This window comes from Lepus europaeus, chromosome 9 (genome assembly GCF_033115175.1).
Source record: "Lepus europaeus isolate LE1 chromosome 9, mLepTim1.pri, whole genome shotgun sequence".
Classification (NCBI taxonomy): domain Eukaryota; kingdom Metazoa; phylum Chordata; class Mammalia; order Lagomorpha; family Leporidae; genus Lepus; species Lepus europaeus.
In genome coordinates this window covers 26,987,266-27,008,037 of record NC_084835.1, presented here as the reverse complement: position 1 = coordinate 27,008,037, position 20,772 = coordinate 26,987,266, and the positions used below count along the sequence as shown (strand labels likewise).

At 58.9% G+C, this 20,772-nt stretch overlaps 1 long non-coding RNA gene across 1 annotated transcript; it reads left to right on the top strand.

Moving 5' to 3' along the window:
* Positions 1–141: 141 nt before the first annotated feature.
* LOC133766496 (uncharacterized) lies at positions 142–20,240 on the top strand. Its single transcript, XR_009866715.1, has 3 exons — positions 142–855; positions 1,292–1,462; positions 19,917–20,240. It is a non-coding gene; the product is annotated as an uncharacterized LOC133766496 (long non-coding RNA).
* The last annotated feature ends 532 nt before the right edge of the window (positions 20,241–20,772 follow it).

The window sequence follows — 20,772 nt, the reverse complement described above, 5'->3', positions numbered from 1 at the left end:
CCCGCGAAGTCCACGCCCAGAGAGGCCCCGCCCCTTGCGAGGCCCCGCAGCGGGAGCCCGGGGGGCGCGGGTCGCTTGGAGTCCTGCCCTCGCCGTCCGCTGGGGCCCGCCGCGGCCCGAGCTTCGCCGCCAGCACGCACGTCGGCCCCCCGACTGAGGAGGACACGGAGGTCCGTGGCGGTCATCCCACGCCCCGGCCGGGAGGCGCCTGCGGGGGTTCCCCGGGTCCACATGCCCACGCCCGGGACTCCCCACCGGCCAGCTGGCCCGCCTCGTCTGGCCTCGCTCCTTCCCTTGCTGCTGGCTACAGCGCGGACACGGCCGGGATCAGAGCCCGCCGCCAGGCCTGCCGTCCCAGCACTGCCCTGCCCTGCCCTAAAGACCGAGCTGGGAGGACTCCAGGGCAAGGCTGTGCCGCTGCCCCTGCCCCGACTCCCCGCCTCCCGCTTTGCTGCCCCCACCCTCCGGAGCTGCCCATCGGCCTTGGCAGGCCTCGGAGCGTCCTTCGCACACGTGGAACTTGATTGTCAGCTGTAACTCACCCGTTCCTTCATCCATCCATTCATTCACCAAGTGTCCCCTGGCCCCAAAGCCTGGGGGCCAGCTGGGGTCCAAGAAGTCCATTCTCCTGAAATGTGGCTTCCCAGCAGGCAAGAAGGAGAGTTCCAGGTTCCTGGGCTCTGGGCGGGCACCACCTTGAGGGAATGGCCAGAGTCCCGACAGCCCGTGCGGCTGAGGCCTGAGGGATGGACGAGAGGGACAAGTCCTTGAAGAGGCCTGAGCTGAGCGAGGGGCCTGTGGCAGAGGCAGGCCGAGGCCAGGACTTTGAGCTTCTTAAGGTGCAGTGGAAAATTGGTGAGTGACAAGCTCAAGTGGGCTCCTGAAGGGATGAGCGGGGGCAGAGAGGGGGAGACTGGATGGCAGTGGAGGGGCTGGCTCCTGGCTCAGGGGGGAGGAACCTGGGTTGAGGTTATGGAGGAGGGACAGGGAGAGAAGGCCGGACCAGGTGGGTTGCAGGGTTGTCAGGAGCGGGTTGTCCACTGAGACCTCCAGGGATGGATAGCACTGGCAGAGACATGGAACTCAATCCCATTTCAAGTACAAAGAGGGGAGTCTGGGCTGGAGAGAGAAAGAGCACAGTGACCCCTCTGGCCAGAGGGGGGCTCTGCTAGCCAGTTTGCAAACCAGTCAATGTCTGGGTTCCCAGCCCTGAGGACTACCCCCCAGCCCCTATGGGGGTTGGCTCTCTCCACCAAGCTGGACCCTCCTAGCCACACTGTACTCCCCTCAGGTCACTGCCTTGGAAGATGCTGTTCTCATTTCACACCCATGCCACATCTCTACCCTCCCCCAAGCAGAGGGCCCATATTCACCAGCATGTCCTGTGTCCTGGTCGTGTCCCACCCCACCTGCCATGTCGCCTGGCTTCCCTGCAGTCGGGCTGAAGGAAAGGGTGCCCAAGGTGAGCTTCAGGTAATGTGCCCACCTGGGATCAGGTTTCCTTTCTGGCTTCTTTCTGAGCCGCTCCCTCAACATCAACAATAGGCCTGCCTGTGCCAGGCACTGCGGGGGAGGACTGACCCCTGGGGAGCTCCAGGCCTGGCGGCCAGACCTGTGTGCCCACACCCTGCGGCTCGCCATGGGAAAGGGAAATGAAAAAGAATGGCTGTCCTTGATGGGGCAGGCTCTGTGCTGGGTGCTGGGTGCCTGCAGTCTGAGCAGGCCTCCACACCCCAACGGATGGGGGGCAGCCGTGGGTGCCCGTCTGGGTGATGAGCAAAAAGAGACTTGGAGAAAGGTGGAGCTACTTGCTCAGAGTACACAGCTAGCAAATGCCGGAGGCCGACTTCAGAGCAAGGTCTGCCCGGCTCCAGAGTCCATGCTTCTGCCAGGGCTTCTCGGTTCTGGCGCTACCGACCCTGGGCCAGGTCATTCCCCATTGTGGGCAGTGTCCTGGGCACCAAAGGAAGCATCCCCGGCCTCTGCCTGCCCGATGCCAGTGGCGCCCCTTTTAACTTGTGTAGACAATGAGGTCTCCACACATCACCAAATGTCCCACAGGGGACAGAATTCCCCCTGTTGAGAACCGCTCCTGGGGTTGTGAACAAGAAGAATGTAGGTTAGACTACAGGAAGTATTTTCCTGGCCTTAAGGCTCAGGACTCAGGAGCTCAGGGGCCAGACATGTGCAATGGTGTCAGCCAATCTATCTGCTGGACACTCCACGGGGAAGCACTGTGTACTCAGAGAGGCAGGAGGGTCAAGGCTGTGCTGGCCATGCTGTGGCAAAGGCAGGGGACAGATACCATGTCCTTCCCTCAGAGACAGGCCCTAGGGAGAATAGATGTGTGGGGTCCAGGGCAACCAGGCCAAGCTTAGCTGGAGCCCCCCACCCCCACCCTGCTTCCCCAGGCTGCTGGATGGGCCAGGGCAGGGGCCACATGAACTGGCCTTTGTGTCCCCATAACCCGACTGGTGCCAACTTAAGAAGGACCTACTGAGGCCTGGGGGCCAGCCTCAGCTGTGTCACAAGCTAACCGTATGACCCTGGGCAGGGGACCACACCTCTCAGCCTTTGAGAAGGGACTGATGACAGACTTACGTTGAAGACTGAGATGCGATGCACAGGGCCCCAGCCGGGGTGGTCACCTGGACAAGACTCGGCCCACACTGGCCAGGATTCCAGGCACAGTCCTCCTGCCAGGGCACAGAGTTTTTAGCCTTGAAAGCCCTTGATGACCTCTCGTAACATGGCCTAAAATCCCCGAGCAGGGCTGGGCTCAGAGCCGCCTCCCAGCAGTGATACTTTCTTTTTCTCTTCTGTCAGCTCTGCAGCCAAGGAATTGGGCTAGGAGAGTTGTGGGCAGCATGGAGCCAGGCAGTTCCTGGGTGGGCTCCCTGGCATTTGTCCAGAGGAGAGCAAGTGTGGCCTCTGCCACCCCCAGTACCAGCAAAAGGTCATCACCCCTGGCGGGCCCTCAAATCCCACCATGGGAGGCCCAGGACTCAGCCACGCAACCTGAACAAAGGCCTGGACCACCCTCTGTCCCCAAGGCCCACCCAGCCGAAGGCAGCATGGGGTCCTCCGCTTGATTCCTGCCAAGAAGTTGGTCTTTGCCTTGGCATCTCTGCCTCTTGCCTCGATCTGTTCCTGCCTCTCTGTGTTGTCATCCTTGTCCCTGAAGCTTTGGCTGCCAGGGCCATCTGTGTCACAACCAGACACTGGCCTGGCCAAGGCCGAGTGGGCTCAGGGCTCGCGCGCAGGTGACACAGGCCGGCGGGGGTGGTGTACTTGGACAGCTACTGGGGACAGCAGAGCCCCAGGGGGTCCTGTTGCGGGTGGTGTGACGGGAAGGGCACTCAGGACATGCCCAGGCCCAGGCCACCAAGACTGCCATCTACAGGGGTTTCAGCCTCGGACATTACAAGCAAGGGCAGGCTCAGAGGGCTGAGGTGCCACATGGCAGGGAGGTGCCAGGCCAGGCTCTGCCTCCACTTCCTCACCTGGAATGGCTATGACCACAGTGGGCACCTGGCAAGTGCACTGGGAGGATGGAAGAGGCCAAGCTACCAAGGCACCAGAGCCAGGTTCAAGCGATGCAGTTGTTACCAGACCACGGAGAGGGCTGGGCAGGTCCTCCCCCGGTTCCTGCCTCAACAAAGCTGTGTTTGAGACTGGAGCCAGACTCAGGAGGGCAGACAAGGGGTAGGGGAGCCGGGGAGCTCAGGGCCAGGCTTCCCTGGGCTCTAACAGAGGTGTGCTACCTTGGACTGCCCCAGCCTCACACGACCCACCCTCCGCAGCACAGCCCCTGCCAGCCTGGGCCTCCCTTCTAGGATCTTCTGCCCCTGGTGGAGGCTCTGCTGGTCCAACTGGCCTCCCAGGTCTCCACTGTCCCCATCCCCCATGCAGCTCTGTTCTGCACGCCCCCCCCCACACACACACACTAGGGGAACACGGGCACCCACGACAGGGAAGACAGGGAGGCTGGGGGCTTCACCAGCCCCCTCGCGCCTCCTTGCCCACAGGTGTTTCAGTTTCCCTCCACAGAGGACGGCTCAGCGAATCCAGTTTGGCCGCGGTAAACGGAGCGATGGGGGTGGCTTGGAACTGAAGGGCAGCCCCTCGGGGTGGAGTGCAGTACGCACACGCCCATCCCCTCCGGGTCGGCCGCGCGCCCGCGGGCCCGAAGGCGGAGCGCTGGGACCCGCCAGCCCCGAGGCCCCGCCCCCGAGCAGCCGTCGCTAGCCGGGAGGGAGGAGGCGCCCGCCCAGGCCCGTGACGCGGGCGCGGCTATAAAAGCCCCGGCTCTATTCCCGGGTCCTGCAGCAGCCTGGCGGTCCGACAGGACCCCGGCGCCCACGTCGTTTCCTCGCTGTAGGTCGGCCCTGGAAAGTCAGCGGGACCTGGAGCACACCCATTTCCCGGATGGCGCCACCGAGGGCTTGGGTGGTGAGGGTCGTGTCCCTAGCTGGTGAGGAATGGGGTGCTGGGTGGAAGTGAAAGGTGAGGTGGGCGGGTCACAGAAACATGGGAAGTGGACCCCTCCGCCCGGGTCTGGCCGGATGAAGAGTAGTGCACGTCCATTAAAGCAAACGAGGCCGCTAGGAGTCAGTGCAGGGGTCGTCGCGCCACCTCCTACAGACTTGGCCTCCACACTGTCAGTACGTGCTAGAAATTGTTCTACTGAGGCGCAATCAGGGCGGGCTTTCTGAAGGAGTTGGCTGTGAGGCCCTCAGAGACAAGGCAGAGCAGCCTGAGGCTCAGCACCCTGTAATCCTTGCCTTGGAACCAGCACTGTGGTGCAGGGGGATTCTGGGCCCCTGACCCAGACTTCACCCAAGGTTTGCCAACAAGTCTTGGCAGAGCCTTGAGCTGGGGGCAACGGCAGGGAAGTGGTTGGGCCAGTTGGACCAGCAGAGCCTGCGCAAGGCGGCTGTGTGCCGGCAGCCTCCACCCCAAGTCCTCCAGAGGCTGAGAGGCCCTGGGGACTGGGACACTTTTACTGGCACCTCCCACACATCAAGGCTCCGCCCCTGCATAGGCTGTGCTCCCAACCCCCCCACTGCCTTTGCTTGCAGCTAAGCCATTTCAGAAGAGCCCAGGTAAAACCGCCTACTCCAGGAATCCACCAGAGCTAGCTGCTTCCGGTGAGCCCACCCAGACTCCACGCCGTCCCGGGCCTCTCTTGAAGCATGGACCCCCCACCCCCACCCCATGGCAGAGCAGCAAGTGCCAGCCCTCTCTCTCGACCTCAGTATCCTCATCTGTGAAGTCCCCACCCCTCTGGGCTGCTCTGGGCAGAGATGAAAGTGGATGTGTTTGGCCAACACAGGAAACAGACCCTGCTCACGTCCATGGCTCCCCCAGGCCAGGAGCTCCCCTGGCAGAGACAAGCCTCACCCCCCAGTGCCCAGCAGCCTGCAGTGGGCAGAGCCAGGGGTGCCCAGGGGAGGAGCTTCCCGGGGAGGGTGAGTCTTACCCTCAACCTGCTGCCCACTCCACCACCTTCACATGCCACAGGCTTCTGTGGGCACAGGCTCTGGCCATCTTGGCCACAGCTCCTTGGCAGGCAGCCAGGCCGCTGGGCAGGCCTGGGCTGGAGGAATGATGAGCCCACAGGGCCAGAAACATAGCCAGATCCTGGGCCAGCCCCTCAGGGCCTGTGGGTACTGGGCAGCTACGCCAGGGCAGTGTGGGGTAAGGAGAAGGCTGGAATTTCTGAATAAGGAATGGAATTTGGGTCAAGGGCTGGGCTGGGCCCTCAGGTAGGGCTCAGGCTCATGGAAGCCCCTTCCTCCGCCACCCCAGGCCAGCTCTAACAACTAGCCATGCCAGCCTTCCCCTGTGAGCGGGCCCTTGGACTGAGGTCATGGCTGCGGCACCAGGTATCACAGGGGTCTCCAGGTGCGGACGAGGTCTGGATCCTGCTTGGGAGCCTTATGAAGAAAATGAAGTAGACTTTCACCTTGCCTTCTGTTCCACAGCCTAGAGGCCCGGAAAGTTCATGCTGCCGGCTGCCCTCACTCCGTTACATTGCTGGACTGTCCCCTGGGGTGGGAGGGCGACTCCCCTGATGCAGGCTGCTGGAGACCTTTTGGGAGGGAGAGCTGGAAGGCTAAGGAGGGACCTCGGGGGGAAGGGACCGTGGATTTGAGTGAGTCTGTAGAGGCTGTGTGAGTGTGTCAGGGTGCCAGCAGGTGTGTGCGTGGCGGGAGGTTGCACAGTGGAAACGCCAGGTCTTCCCTCCTGTTCTTCAAGCCCCCTCCTTCCATGCGGCCCACACCCAGCCATGGGATCCAGAGAAAAAGGCCTCAGGAAAGCACCCATCACCCCACCCCCACCCCCAGACTCTTGACAGCGTGAGCGACAGCCAAACCCCAGCCACCTTGTGGGTGTGCATGGCATGGCCAGGGTACAAGGAGGGAAAAGTGAACTTCTTCCCTCGGACAGAAGCCTTGCTGCAAGAGACAGGGTAAGAGGGGATGGGCTTCTAGCCCCTGGGCTGGGGCCAGCAGGCCTGCACTGGGCAGCCTTCTGTCCCAGCCCCATGCCCAGCACCTCCCCCGCCCCCCCCAGCATCCCTTACCCCAGCGAGGCTCCAGGTCACTGGAAAAGCTGACACAAGCCTGCTTGCTGCCCCAGTTTCCCCCTTCTGGCTTCCCAGTCCCTTCAATTGCCCCACTTCCAACATCCTTGCTGGGGGCCATTGTCACCTGCAGTCTCCTGTGCTCAGAACACCACCTCCCAACCTTCAGCTTCAGCTCCTCTTCCTCCTCACAGCAGCTGCAACTCTCAGAAAGGATCAGAACCCTCCCACTCCCTGGAGTGGACCTGGGTCTCTCAGAACAAAGGCCATGGTCTGCGGTGGCCATTAGGCCCAGCATGAAGGAGCCCCTGCCTCCCCTCCTGCTCCCAGTGGCCCAGCGCCCCAGCAGCAGGAAGAGGACGTCTTTCGGTTTCTGCCAGACAGTACCCTACCATCTCTTACCTCTAGGCCTGTGTCCGTGCCAGTGCCTCAGTCTTTGGGTAGAAGCTTCTAGGAGCCTGGGGTTGTGTACAGAGGACCTCAGGCCATGTAAGCATCCCTGCCCCACCCTGAAATAACACAATCAAAGTGGCAGAACTGGCAGCCACCTGTCCGGTGTCCCCTGAGCCAGGCCAGGCTAGACTCTCTGAGGCGCTGCCCGAGCCCCGTTTACAAATAAGGCAGCAGGCCAGCGCTGAGGCTCAATTGGCTAATCCTCCGCCTTGCGGCGCCGGCACACTGGGTTCTAGTCCCGGTTGGGGCACCAGATTCTGTCCCGGTTGCCCCTCTTCCAGGCCAGCTCTCTGCTGTGGCCAGGGAGTGCAGTGGAGGATGGCCCAAGTGCTTGGGCCCTGCACCCGCATGGGAGACCAGGAGAAGCACCTGGCTCCTGGCTTTGGATCAGCGCAGTGCGCCGGCCACAGGGCGCCAGCCGTGGCGGCCATTGGAGGGTGAACCAATGGCAAAGGAAGACCTTTCTCTCTGTCTCTCTCTCTCACTGTCCACTCTGCCTGTAAAAAAAAAAAAAAAAGAGAAAGAAAGAAAGAGAAAAAGAAAAAAACAAATAAGGCAGCAGAATCCAGAGAAGGTAGGTGACTAACTCAAGGGCACACAGCTGAGCGGCTGAGCTGCCTGTAAGAAGGCTTGTCTCAGTGGCCCCCCCGGGGCGCCTGAGCTGGGCCGCACACCCTGCAACAAAACCTGTAAGGACAGGCCCTTCGCTTATGCATTCTCCTAGCTCACTCACCAGGCTCTGGCTCAGGCTTGGGAGCCCAGGGAGCTGGGCTGTCCTGTGGCCTGGGGACCCTGCAGGCATTCAGAATGGAAGAGGGGACCCCTGGAGGGCAGTTCCCAGCCTTGAGGCAGGAGGGAGGCTCAAGCCAGGCTTCCTGCGGGCATAGGAAAGCAGGTGCCTGGCCTGATACCTCTAGAACTCTATCCCCTCCTTTGACATGGGCCAAAGTCCAGACGGCCATCTGGTCCCCCCAGGCAGGCCTGGCAGAATGGTGGCCCCTGTCCCAGTTCCCTGAGAAGTTGACTTGGCTCCCACCACTGCATCCATCCTTTGTCTAGGGAAGGGGCTGGGAACCCTCTGCAGGACATGTGGGCAAGGCCCAGGATACCACCTCAGTTCCCCACAACGACCTTCACGGTCTCCGACGAGGACTGGCCCAAGGCGGTTCCCTCAGCTGTGGGACAAACCAGGATCCCTTCTGTGAGCTGGGTATAAGCAGTGAGGTGATTTTCTCTTTGGGTGCTTGCAGGAAGCTCCCAGTCAAGGGGTACAGAAGGGGAGTGAGGCAGCTAGGAGCAACAGGTCTTGCACCCTCCCAGGCATCCATGCCATCCTTGTGGCCGTCAGACCCTGGTGCACACCCAGGAAGAGGGCAAGGTGGGCTAGGGCGGCAGTGAGCTTCTCCTCACCTCCACCCTATCTGGCTCTCCTCTGTATACTTGGGAGTACTGACCTGGTAGGCATGGTGATTTGCCAACCACAGACCCCCGAGGAGCCAAGACCAGAGCCAAGTTCATTACTGTTTCCACCCTGCAGCCAATGCATGAGCACCCACTGTGTGCTCGGCCCTGTGCCAGGGCTGACAAAGCATCCCAAAGGTGCCCTTGGAGCCGGGCTGGAAGGAGGCAGGTTGGGAAGAGCCGGGTGGAAACCCTCAGTGGCCAGTGGAGGACAGAAGGAGAAGGCACTCCAGGCAGCAGCGTGAAGGTAGTGAGGCTGCTGTCTGTGGGGCTGATTCTTGGGGAAGGGTAGCTGCAGTGGTTATTGTTGGCAGGTACCCCAGCAGGTCTCACGCTCAGTGGCCTTGGATAGCACACACAGATGTGGGCATGTGCTGAATGTAATGGGATGTGACGCCACGGCAAAGGCGTTTCCCACGTAGAAACTGGAAGGAAGACCTGGAGGAAGGGCATTCCAGGCAGAGGGAACAGTAGCAACAGTAAGCCCAGAGGCCCATGGGCAGCTAGGAGAGCAATGTGTACCTCCCAATGAGTGTCTAAGGAAGGTACAGACTTCATTCTTCATATTTTGCTTCTTGGGTCTGGTGGGACCAATAGAGCAGGGACCAGAGTGCCCTGCTCTGTGCAGGTGAAGCGTGTGCCCAGTTCGAGGGTGAACACTCAGAGCCCGGCCCCCTATCCGCAGGAGGAGCCTGTGGTTGATTGCAGCCTGTGGCAGGAGCCCATAATCTGCCCATGAGAAAGGGCTCACGTGATGAGTCCAGGGAGACGTTGCCACCAGTCTTGGCCTGTGACCTTTGCTGTGTGTGCTCAGGCAGCTCAGCCTTAATGACGGGCCGCTGAGACCAACCACAGACTCGTGGGTGTGCAGGGCTCCGTGACCGCCTCAAAGAGCTGCCCTTCCTGCATTGGCATTCTAGGCGCTGCACTGGGGATCTCTGGGCTCCCGTGATTCCAGGAGCAGAGCCCCGGGTTCCTGGGTCTTTGTTTCTTCCTTAGCTGCAGGGTCAATTTTTTTTTTAAAGATTTGTTTATTTATCCAAAAGGCAGAATTACAGAGAGAGAGAGAATGAGAATCTTACCCGCTGGTTCACTCCCTAAATGGCTGCAATGGCTAGAGCTGGGCTGGTCCAAAGCCAGGAGCTGGGAGCTTCTTCTGGGTCTCTCACGCAGGTTGCAGGGGCCCAAAGCCTTGGACCATCCTCCGCTGCTTTCCCAGGTGCATCAGCAGGGAACTGGATCAGAAGTAGAGCAGCCAGGACTCAAACGGGTGCCCATATGGGATGTTGGTGTCACAGGCAGTAGCTTTACCCGCTGTGCCACAGCACCAGCCCCCAAGGTCAACTCTTGAGTGCCATGCCATCTCCTATGGGTTGGGTACTCAGTAGGTGATCAGGACACAACGGCTTTCCATGGCAACATCCCTGCACCCAGAGACAGCTCTCAGCAGTACCCGTTGAACACATGTTTGCTGGCTTCCCCAGCACCCTGGGCCTCTGTGTGGCCAGAGCCGGGGAGGGTTGGCTCCATGGCAGTCAAGCCGGGGGGAGTTGGCCTCTGGGCTCCCTGCCTTGGGGATCAGGTATAGCATGTCAGAATGTGCACGTGAGAGCAGGGAGTAGCCACCACGATTAAGCTGCTCAGGGCAGGCCCGCCTGTGGGTGGCTGTAAGCATGGGGCCTTCTCCCTGCCTGGGGCCTGACTCCTGGGGCCCCCGCCTCTCCTGTGGCATTAGTGTACCAAGATGCATAGACACGTGCCTGCTTGTGCCTGCGAGGCGTGGGGTGGGGCAGCAGCGTGGGACGGCCAGAGGATGGTCAGGTACACACCAGCAAGGGTGCAGGTTCCTAGAGCTGTCCTTGAGGCCCCCTGCCTCCACGTGACCCCCGTGGAAGTCCTGCCAGGTGGCAGAGGGGAGGAGGGGAAGGGGACAGAGCACAGGACAGGAATGGAAAGCCCGCTGTTCCGCCCTGGCTTCTCCAGCCTGCTGTGTGCTGCTGCTGTCTTCACAGAGACCCTGGAGTACCCTCCAGTGCCCCCCAGCCTCCACCAGCCTCTCCAGAGCCGCTGCAGCCCCAGGGCCTGGGTCACAGGGGTCTTGAACTCTGAACTCTGCGCTCAGAGGTTAGCATGCTTGGAAAGCTCTCCTCCCCACAGGACACAGCCTCGCTCCTGTCTGGCAGCAGCCAGCTGGTGTCAGGCTGCCCAGGGGCACTGTCTGGGAATCAAAATAAAACCTGAAAATTGCTGTCCCTGCCCAGTGCTAGAGCTCTGCCGAAAGGTAATTATATGTGGCTGGGGACGGCCAGCTCTGCCCGCAACCCGGAGCTCAGCTGACCCAGAGCCACAGGGCTGCTCAAAGCCCAGCCCTCTCCTTCTTTCTCTGCCCCAGGCCTTGGAGTTCACAGCATCCCAAGTCCCCAGACTAGGGCCGTCCAACAGCCTCCAGTCCTCTGGAGCTTGGCAGGGCTCCCCTGGGTCTCTGCAGAGGGTCTCAGATTAGAGTGAGAATAAGCAGTCATCGCAGTCCCCACATATCAAGTGTTCACTCCCTCCTGGGCACTAGCATTGATGTCCATTAGCTTGTAGGTCTCCCACAAAGCCCTTATAGGAGAGTATTGTTATTAGCCCCATTTTACAGGAGCGGAAATTGAGACCCAAAGAGTCTAAGCCATACACCTGGAAGTGGCCAAATTCAGGCTGTTCTGAAGTCCAGGCCAGAGTTCACAAGCATTAGGTCATCTTGTCCCTTAAACCACAGGAACAAGAGAGAGGTAACTTGGCCACTGGCCTGGGTGGAGCAAGACGAGTGCGTGGAGGCGCTGGCAGCCGCAGGAGTAGGGCAGGGCTCCCTTTGCATAGGTGCTTTCTCCAAACGTGAAGCCCCATGCACACCTGCTGTGTGGCCTGCCGTGGAGGGACATGGACAGGCTGGGCTACCTTCCCAGGAGCCGGCCCAGAAGGAACCTCTGACCTCTCTGTCCCCGCCTGCTCCAGGCCCTGCAAGGTTCTCCCCAGCAGTTTGGGAAGCTGTGTGAAGGCAGGGGCCCCACCCAGAACCCCCTGGTGCCCCTCGCACTGCCCTGGGCTCAGTGGAGGTGCCTGAGTCTGCCGGGCACAGCAGGCCGGGGCTCCTCCTCCTGCAGCACAAGGACGCATAGCCTGGGCCCTCGCCAAGATTTATCTCTGGAATTTGTCTTGGAAAACTTGTGGTCCCTGATGACTAGTGAGGGCCAGGCTGCGACTGCCTTTGTCCCTGGGTTCAAGGTCTCAGGCCACACTGCCAGCAAGCGCTTCAGGGCACCTAACTGGCTTCTCTCTCATCTCCCCTCCCCCAATCCCTTTCTGCCCTTGCAGAGATGTGTATATGTTTCTAAGCCCCACAGTGCACAGTAACACCAAATGGCTCCAGCGTTGACCTTGTGAGTAGTCCACAGCGAGCCCCTTCTGTGTGTGAGGAGTGAAGACAGGTGGAAGGAGGCACTGGATGATTTCCAGGTGGGCTGCTGTGCCCACTCTGTGTTTGAGGGAGACGGTGCTAGTGCTGGAAGGGCACGGCTCAGAATCCTTCTCATCACGGCTCCAAGAAGCTGATGGATAGCAGCTGCGATCGACACAGCCGTGGAAACTCATTCCCTTCCCTCCTCCTCCTCCTCCTCCCTTCTTCCTTCTTCTCCCCCCCCCCTTTTTTTTTTAAGATTTATTTATTTGAAAGGCAGAGGCACAGAGAGAGAGGGAGAGAGAGAGAGAGTCTTCTATCTGCTGGTTCATTCTCCAGATGGCTACAACAGCCAGAGCTGTGCCAAACTGAAACCACAAGCCAGGAGCTTCTTCCAGATCTTCCATGTGGGTACAGGGGCCCAGCACTCAGGCTATCTTCTACTGCTTTCCCAGGCCATAGCAGAGAGCTGGATCGGAAGTGGAGCAGCCGGGACTCGAACCGGCATCCATATGGGATGCCAGCACTGCAGGTGGCGGCTTTACCTAATACGCCATGGTGCTGGCCTCATCATTACCCTCCCTTCTGCAGTGGCCTTCTGCTGAGGATTGAGGCTGGGGGCGGGCCAGGGCTCCTTGTGCAAAACTGTCCTTGTCCCGTGCCCCAGTGCACTGCCTGTGCCCTGATTTCTCTGTCCTTGCTCGGAGCCTGACACAGGATGGAGCGCAGGCGGCCAGGATCGTCTGTCTGTCTTCTCATCTCGGGTTCCCGTGAGGCTGCGATAGCCTGGCTGGAGACACAGCCCCAGATAGCACAGCGCCTCTGGAAGGAGGGCATCTGTGCCGTGGCCTCACGGAACCGTCCGCAGCAGCCTCTATCAGGGGCCCGAGACCCTCCCCGACCACGTCTTCCCATCTTCTGGGGGCCGCTCTCCAGGCTGGGACTCACAGCTCCCCCTCACCCAGCCTCCTGCTCCCAGGTGCTTTTTCCGTCTTCAAATGCATGGAGTGGCACCCACCTGGACTTCTGAGCCTGGGGGCGGAGTCCCCGAGCACAGAGGGTCCCTGACTCCAGGGGGTTGAAGGCTGTGAGGGGTGTAGGGGGTTAGGCAACTTCCCAAACAATTATCTAGAGAGCACTGGGCTTGGGTTCACACAGGCTGAAGTCAATCCCAGCTCTGCTCCTTGGGGCTCAGTCTTCTTGACTGTTACATGGGGTAATGGGAACAATAAACACAGGGACACGTGCCCCATGGGCTTGTTTGAGGATTAATGTGACAACTCTGTCGTTCAGCATGATGTGTTGAGCACCTGCCGTCTACCAAGTTCTGCACTCGCTCCAGGGACACGATTCCTCTCTTGGAGTCAACAGTCAGAAGGGGAGCAGACAAGTCATCAGGGATCAATGTAAGAGCAAGGAAATGACTGCACAGAGTGAGTAGAGAGAGCCCAGCTGAGGGGAGCCCAGGGACTGTGGGAGCCAAAGGAACCCCTGATCTCACCCCTTACCCCCAGGAAGACAAAAAAGGCTTCCTGGAGGAGGTGAGTCCTGAGGGATGAGGAGGAGGGAAGATGTTCCAGGCCTGGGCAAATAATAAGCAGTGAAGAACACACATATGAAAGGGACTGGCACTGCTAGGTCACAGGTCTGCTTGAAAAACAAGGCAGGGGGCCAGCACTCTGGAGCAGGAGGTTAAAGCCCCAGCCTGCAGTGCTGGCATCCCGTTTGGGTGCTAGTTCTAGTCCCGACTGCTCCTCTTCTGATCCAGCTCTCTGCTATGGCCTGGGAAAGCAATACAAGATGGTCTGAGTCCTTGGGCCCCTGCACCCACACTGGGCGGCTGGAAGAAGCTCTTGGCTCCTGGATCTGGGTTAGCCTGGCTCTGATTATTGCAGCCATTTGGACAGTAAACCAGAGAATGAAAGACACACACACACACACCCCTGCCGTTCACCTTGTAACTGTGTTTTGGATAAATAAATAAATCCTTAAAAAAAAAAAAAAAAAAAAAAGGCAGGAGAGGAACCCAGACAGACCGCCCTAGGCGCTGGATGTGGGGCAGCTGAACTGGGTCAGGCATGTCCGGGGAGCTGCATTATTTACTGTCCCAGCCATAAAATATTTACCTGGGCTTCCTGATGATTTATAGTGTTTACTTTCTTACCTCTGGGCTCCTGGCAGGTAAACCATGTGCCCTGCAGCTCACCCTGAGGAGGAGTCCTGGGGCATCAGAGCCAAGCTCCTAACTGGGCCGGGAGTAGGGCTCCGGCCTGAAAGACCAGGCTGTGGGGCAGCTCTGAGCTCTTCTCCTGAGGCTGAGCCCCCACCCCCAGGGCCCCAGGCAGAGCCAGGAATCCAGGTAAAGAGGCAGGCAGAGGCGGAGCAGACAGCGCCCGGTGCTCCCAGCTCTGTGGTCATGCCCAGGGTGCAACCTCTCTCACGCTGTCTCCCTCCCCAACAAATGATGAGCGTTACCCAGAGCAGATTGGGATCACATGGCAGTCCCGGGAAGCCTACGAGCCCTGCGTGTTCAATGAAATGTCTGCGAGGTACAATATTGGGACAGCTGTCAACCCTAGCACCCCCCTCAGCTCCTGCAAAGCGATTCCCAAGCGTTTTCCTGTGGGAAGAGGGTGCGCCCTGCCCTGCACGGGCTGAGCCGAGCTGCTGCTGGGGCACCCTGGGAGGGGTGTGGCCTCCCCCAGCTTCGGTGGCAGGGACACTAACGGTCTCCTGCCGTCTGCACCCCTCCTGGGAGTCTTTCCTGAAATCCTGCTGGAACTGGCCTATTCCTCCCTTCCTTTCTGGAATCCCAGACTCATGAGGCTCCTGCCCAGACCAGGAGGTACCACCTGTCCCTCGGATGGGAACGGACTCCCTAGTCCAGGTGCAGCTGCGATAACCCCGGCCCCACGGCTGACAGGCTCCCAGGCATCCTGGCTCCCGCAGACGGGCCATGGGGAAAGGCAGGCTCAAGACACAGGGGCTCCAGCAAGGACAGCAAGGAGGTGGGTGGGCCGGGATGGTGAGGTCAGCAGATACCTGGGAGAGGCTTCAGGAGAGCTGTGGCCTGGGCATGGGTGAAAAATGAGCCCACTGCTTCCAAGCCCACTCAGACCAGCCTGGCCAATGCCTCTACTGAGCCAAGGCCAGAGAGAGGAGGGGCCCAGGACTGAGGTATGTCACATCCTTGCCCTGAGTCCTAGATCCACGGACTTCAGACCGCAAGTGTGGTCCCCAGCCATGGTACACAGGAGGGGCGGGGCCTTTCCTGGGCCCGACCTTCCCCCGCTCATTCCGCAGGCTTCTGTATGGCTTGGTTTGGCCTGAGAGGGACGCTGGGGACACAGGGAAGGGACACAGGAAGAGGGGCACATAGGCAATGTTTCCTGCTGTGGCTGCATCTATCATTGACCGCCCCCAAGCCCCCCACCCCAGATAGATCTGTTTCTGGATGACCCACGCATCAGTCAATAACACTTTAGTGAGAATCAGTGGATGCTGTTGCTTAAGCTCCCTGCATTCTTGGGCCAGACCTCCACAAGGGAGAGGGAAGCTGGCAAAGCGCTCAGCACAGAGCTAGGGCAAGGAAGGCAGACGTCAAAGGGAGAGGGCACTGAGGAAGCAGGGCGGGCCTCACCTCACCTCAGGGTCCAGCGGGAAAAGAGGAGCCATTCCAGGTATTTCAAATAGAGAGAATTCAATGTAGGGAATCCACTATTCAAGTGAGGGAAGAGCAGAGAAGCTATTTAGGGAACAGAAAGGCAGCCCAGAAAAAGCACCGACAGGAAGCTGCTCCCAGCCCTGGGCTAGAAGCACCGAGAGGGAGGCAGCGGTTTGCATGGCCACCCCGGGAGGCCAGCAGCCCGTTGGATGTTCCCCACCGTGTTTCTCAACCGGCTGCTTGCGGCAGGACCTTCCCCACTGAACGTGCACTTCCCTTCCTTGGCTGCAGTTCTGGGGGCACAGCCGCTGCCAGGCTGCTGCTTCCTGGGCCCCACCACTTGTCCACGGCTCTGTGCCCCCCTGTGCCCAGAGGGAGAGCTGGTGCCTGCTGGGCTCCACCGCCAGGGTCTGGGGAGAGAGCGAGGACTGAGGAATGCCCCGAAGCCCAGGAGGCTGAAACCTCTGTCCCACTGCCCGGACTCCGAACAGCACCACCCTCAGGGGCCTTTTATTTTTGCTTTTTAAAATTTTCATTTACGGGGCTGGCATCTTGGCGTAGCGGGTTAAGCTGCCACCTGTGACACTGGCATCCCATGTGGGCACCAGTTCAAGTTCCTGCTGCTCCACTTCTGATCCAACTCTCTGCTAATATGCCTGGGAAAGCAGCAAAGGATGGCGCAAGTGTTTGAGCTTCTTACTCACAAGGGAGACCCAGATGAAGCTCCTGGCTCCTGGCATCAGCCTGGCACAGCCCTGGCTGCTGTGGTCATTTGGTCAGTAGATAGAAGATGGATTTATTTTCTCTCTCTCTGACTATGCTTTACAAATAAATAAATAAGTCTTTTAAAACTTTTTTTTTTTTTTCATTTACTTGAAGGGCAGAGACAGAGAGAGACAGACAGAGACAGACACAGAGAGACTTTCTACCTGCTGGTTCTTTCTTTCAAATGCACATCAAGACTTGGCCAGCCTGAAGCCAGGAGTCCAGAATTCAATCCAGGTCTCCCATGTGGGTGGCAGGGACCCAGGGACTTGAACTATCACCTGCTGCCTCCCAGAGTGCACAAAAGCAGGAAGCTGGAGTCAGAACTAGAGCCACAACTCTAAGCCAGGCACTCTGCTATGGGGATGTGGGTATCTCAAGCAGCAGCTTAACTGTTATGCCAAACCCACCCCTCCCTGGGTCTAGAGGCCAGCTTTTGACAATGAATGGATCCACAAATTTTTCCTGCACAAAATTGTATGCCAGGCACCATCATGTTATCTTGGTTTTAACCTGACTCCAATCTTGTAAAGTGGGTTTTATTATAGAATCCCATTTTATAGATTGGTAAACCAAGGCTCAGAAGGGTCAACCCACTTGCCCAGGGTCCCTACACTAAGATTTGGCTGTGCTATCTTTTTTAAACATGATACACTCTTCTTCTTTTAAGATTTATTTATGTATTTGAAAGGCAGAGTTAAAGAGAGGCAGGGAGAGAGAGGTCCTCCATATGCTGGCCCATTCCCCAGATGGCTACAATGGCCAGAGCTGGGCTGATCTTAAGCCAGGAGCCAGGAGCTTCTTCTGGGTCTCCCACGCAGCTGCAGGGGCTCAAAGACTTGGGCCGTCTTCTACTGTTTTCCCAGGGCATAGCAGAGAGCTGGATTGGAAGTGGGGCAGTTGGGACTCGAACCGGCGCCCAAATGGGATGCGGGCACCGCAGGCGGCGGCTCTGTTATTTTACATCGATTCTCCCCGAGCCTTGAGGCACAGATGTGGAAAATCCTTGGCATTCACCATTACAACAGTTGCAGTTTCAGTGTCTGAGGGTGACCTCCAGGGTCGGGGACTTTCTGTCACATAGAGCGCTGGCATAAGACAAGGCTGGTGGCACGAGGAAGTCCCCGATGTCAAGGCGTGAAGGAAGCAGGCTGAGCTCCTGGCCAGCACACTCAAAGGGAGGCCTGGGGTACTCCCAGGAGGCGCTGGATCCATTTAGCCGGACCCCTCCTGGACTCGTGTGACCTTGAGCCAGTTCCTCTCCTTCTCAGCTGGAAGATGAGACTCACAGCCTGACCTTGAAGGGTTCGCATGAACACCACCGACTCACATGACTGCACTCCCACACATGGGGCTCCTGTGGCAGAGCGGCTGCTACTGGGGCAGCGATGCCGATTGTGGCCTTGCAAACAGAGGCGGGGCTCAAGGTTTCACAGTGGGCCTCAGGGGTTGAGGTGGCAAGACCTCCACAGGCAGGGGCACTGACCACAAGGGGCCACGGTGGTCAGAAGGGTCCGGCCCAGTGAGCTGAGAGGGTCAGGCTGGCGGTAGGAGCGGATGCTCAGAGCTTTGGCCTTTGGGCTCACAAAGGCTTGGGCGGGAATGGCTTTACCAGGGTCTCACTTTTTTCATCTCTAAAATGCCCATTTCCCAGGGGTGCGTTGAGTGGACGGAGTGCACAGTCCTGAGGCACCTGGGATGGGCCTGACACAAGCCAAGTGCTTGACGGATGTCAGGGGTGACTGTTTCAGCACCAGTGGTCTCTGTGGTCTTTGAGAAGCCGGGACCAGAGCTCCAGGCCGAGAGCAGAGGTTGATAGCTCCTCCCCGCCTGCAGTGCTGATTCCTGGGCCTCCGCAGCCCCGGGTGTGCCTGCTTCCTGCTCTGGCTTCCTCTGGACAGTTCCTCTAACCCCAGATGGAGGCATTTCCCCATCACTTCCCATCAGGTTTGGGTGCGGGGTGGCCAAGGATGACGGATCCTCCTGCCCCTACTGGATTTCTGGGCAGTGAGGCTGGGTAGCAGCTGTGAGGCACCGGCTCCCTGGTCTGACCTCAGCCCCAAGGCCGCGCGGAGTCCCCCACCCCCCACCCCCAGCTGCTGTGGCCTGGGGATCCAATCGCCTTGCCTTCCTGACCTCAAGGCACTTATCACTTATCCGGACCTGGAATTATCTTATCAGCTCGGTTATTGGTTTACATGTGCTGTCTCCCCACACTGGGGAACAACCCTGGAGATAGGCCTTGTCTCTGTGTCTGAGAGCCCCACTTGGCAGCTAGCACTCACCAGGCACCCCTCGTCTTTGCTCAGCTAGCAAGAAGCAGCACGAAAGAGGGATGTCCTGTGGGGGAGGCACAAGAGCACTGGCCAGAGGTGCAGAAGGCCTGGGTCCCCAGCCTCGCTCTGTGACCCTGGGACCTCTGCCTCCTCATTTGCACTCTGAGGTCGTTGGGGAGATGAGCTTCAAGACCCTTCTGGGTTCTAAGGGTCAAGGTCCCTGCAAGCTGCGCCTCCAGGGAAGCTCACTGGCCACTGGGGAACAGGAAGTCTGCTCCTATCTGGGCTGCCAGTGAGTAAGCGTGGAGGATTCTTCCTTCCCTCAGGGCTGCCTGCCCTAGCACGGGATTGGGGGCACGTCCACACACACTGGGTGAGTGTGGGTGTGAGTGCAATGTATGTATCTGTGTGTGTGTGAACATCCATGAATAAGTGCCCGAGAGGGAGCAGGTGTAACTGTGTGCATGTACACTGAGTGTGGGCCTGAGTGTGCATGAGCTTGTGTGTGCACCTGTTGCTCACATATGTATGCACATGCACACAACCACACACATATAGGTTCATACACACCCACCCACACCCAATCACACCCACACCATGCTTACATACTCACATTTGCACATGCTCATTCTCTCACCTTCCACACTTTCCTGCACACATGTTCACGCAGTCAGCCTGTATACACACTTCCATAGTCACACCTACTTCACACACACACACTCCTGTGTAGCCAGTTGCTGTCCCGCAGGGTAACTCACACAACCACATACAGACCCACTCAGTTGCACACACTCACACACACACTCACCACCCCCCACTCCCGCCCTGGACTGCAGGCAGCTTGCTCCTGCTGAGTCGCTCAGGCCTGGCCTTGTCTGATGCCTGCTCACTGCTCTCTTTCCTCCTTGGTTTTATTTATTTCTCTTGGGCATGATGAGCATATTTGGAGAGTATGCTATTTTCACCCTATCGGGAAGCATATTTCCTCATGGCCATGAGCTTGGCAGATCAGCGAGCAGACTCCTGGCTGCCGGCATGGAGGCAGACCCGAGAGCCCCAGAGGCAGGAGGGCTGGGGCAGCCTGGGCTGGGGCCGCTGCCTGCAAACTCCTTCTTGGGTAACCCTGAGCTCAGGGTCGCTGTTCGCTCCAAAGGCAGTGTGGCCTCCCTTTTGGTCCTCCCATCTGCCTGGGGCTTGCCCACCAGATCCTTAGCACCTCTGTTTTCTCCGAGGGAACAGGGCCTTTACAGATAATCTCATCTCTCTCAGTTTTTAGAGGACAAAACGGGACACAAGAAGGCAGGCGTCGGGTGCAGCACTGAAGACATCCGCTGGGAAGCCCACATCCCACATCAGAGAGTCTGGGCTTCAGTTCTGGCTCTGCTGTTGACTCCAGCTTCCTGCTAGCGTGCTCCTGGGAAGCAGCAGGTGATGGCTCGGGCAGTTAAGTCCCAACCACCCATGTGGGAGACCTGGATTGAATTCCAGTCTCCTGGCTTCAGCCTGGCCCAACCCTGGCCATTGCAGGCCTTTGGGAAGTGAACCAGCAAATGGAAGATCTTCTCTCTGTGTCTTTCTCTCTCTCCATTTATCTCTCTGCTTCCAAATAAAGTAACTTCAAAAAAGACTTTTTTAAACCAAAATGTGTTCTATTTAGTGACTGTCTGCTCTGCCCCAACCTGTGTGTGTGTGTGGGGCCCTCTGCATGCATCCTCTCGTTTTAGCCTCATCACCACCTTGAGAGGTTGTGCCACTACTCTCCCATCTCACAGATTAGGAAACTGAGGCTCAGAAAGTTCCGAAAGACATGCACAATGCAAAGAGCAGCAGAACTGAAGCAGGTCCCTTCTGTCTTCTTATGGCTCAGGCACAGCACTCACCCTGCAGAGCCGCCTGGAGGTGGTGGGGGCTGGGAGGCTGGCTCTGGCTGGGTGCTGGAGATATGAACTAGGACTCTCCAAGGGTGCACACTCAGGGGCTGCCTGCTCAGTTGTGGCCTGGGTGGCAGCCGTGCCCAGTCAGCTTCTAGCTGGCAGGTGTTGACCGTAATGGCGTGGGCTGTGCAGCAAAGCCTTCTGGGAAGGTGGATTGCACTGACGAAGACTGGGAAACTTGATGCTTAGTC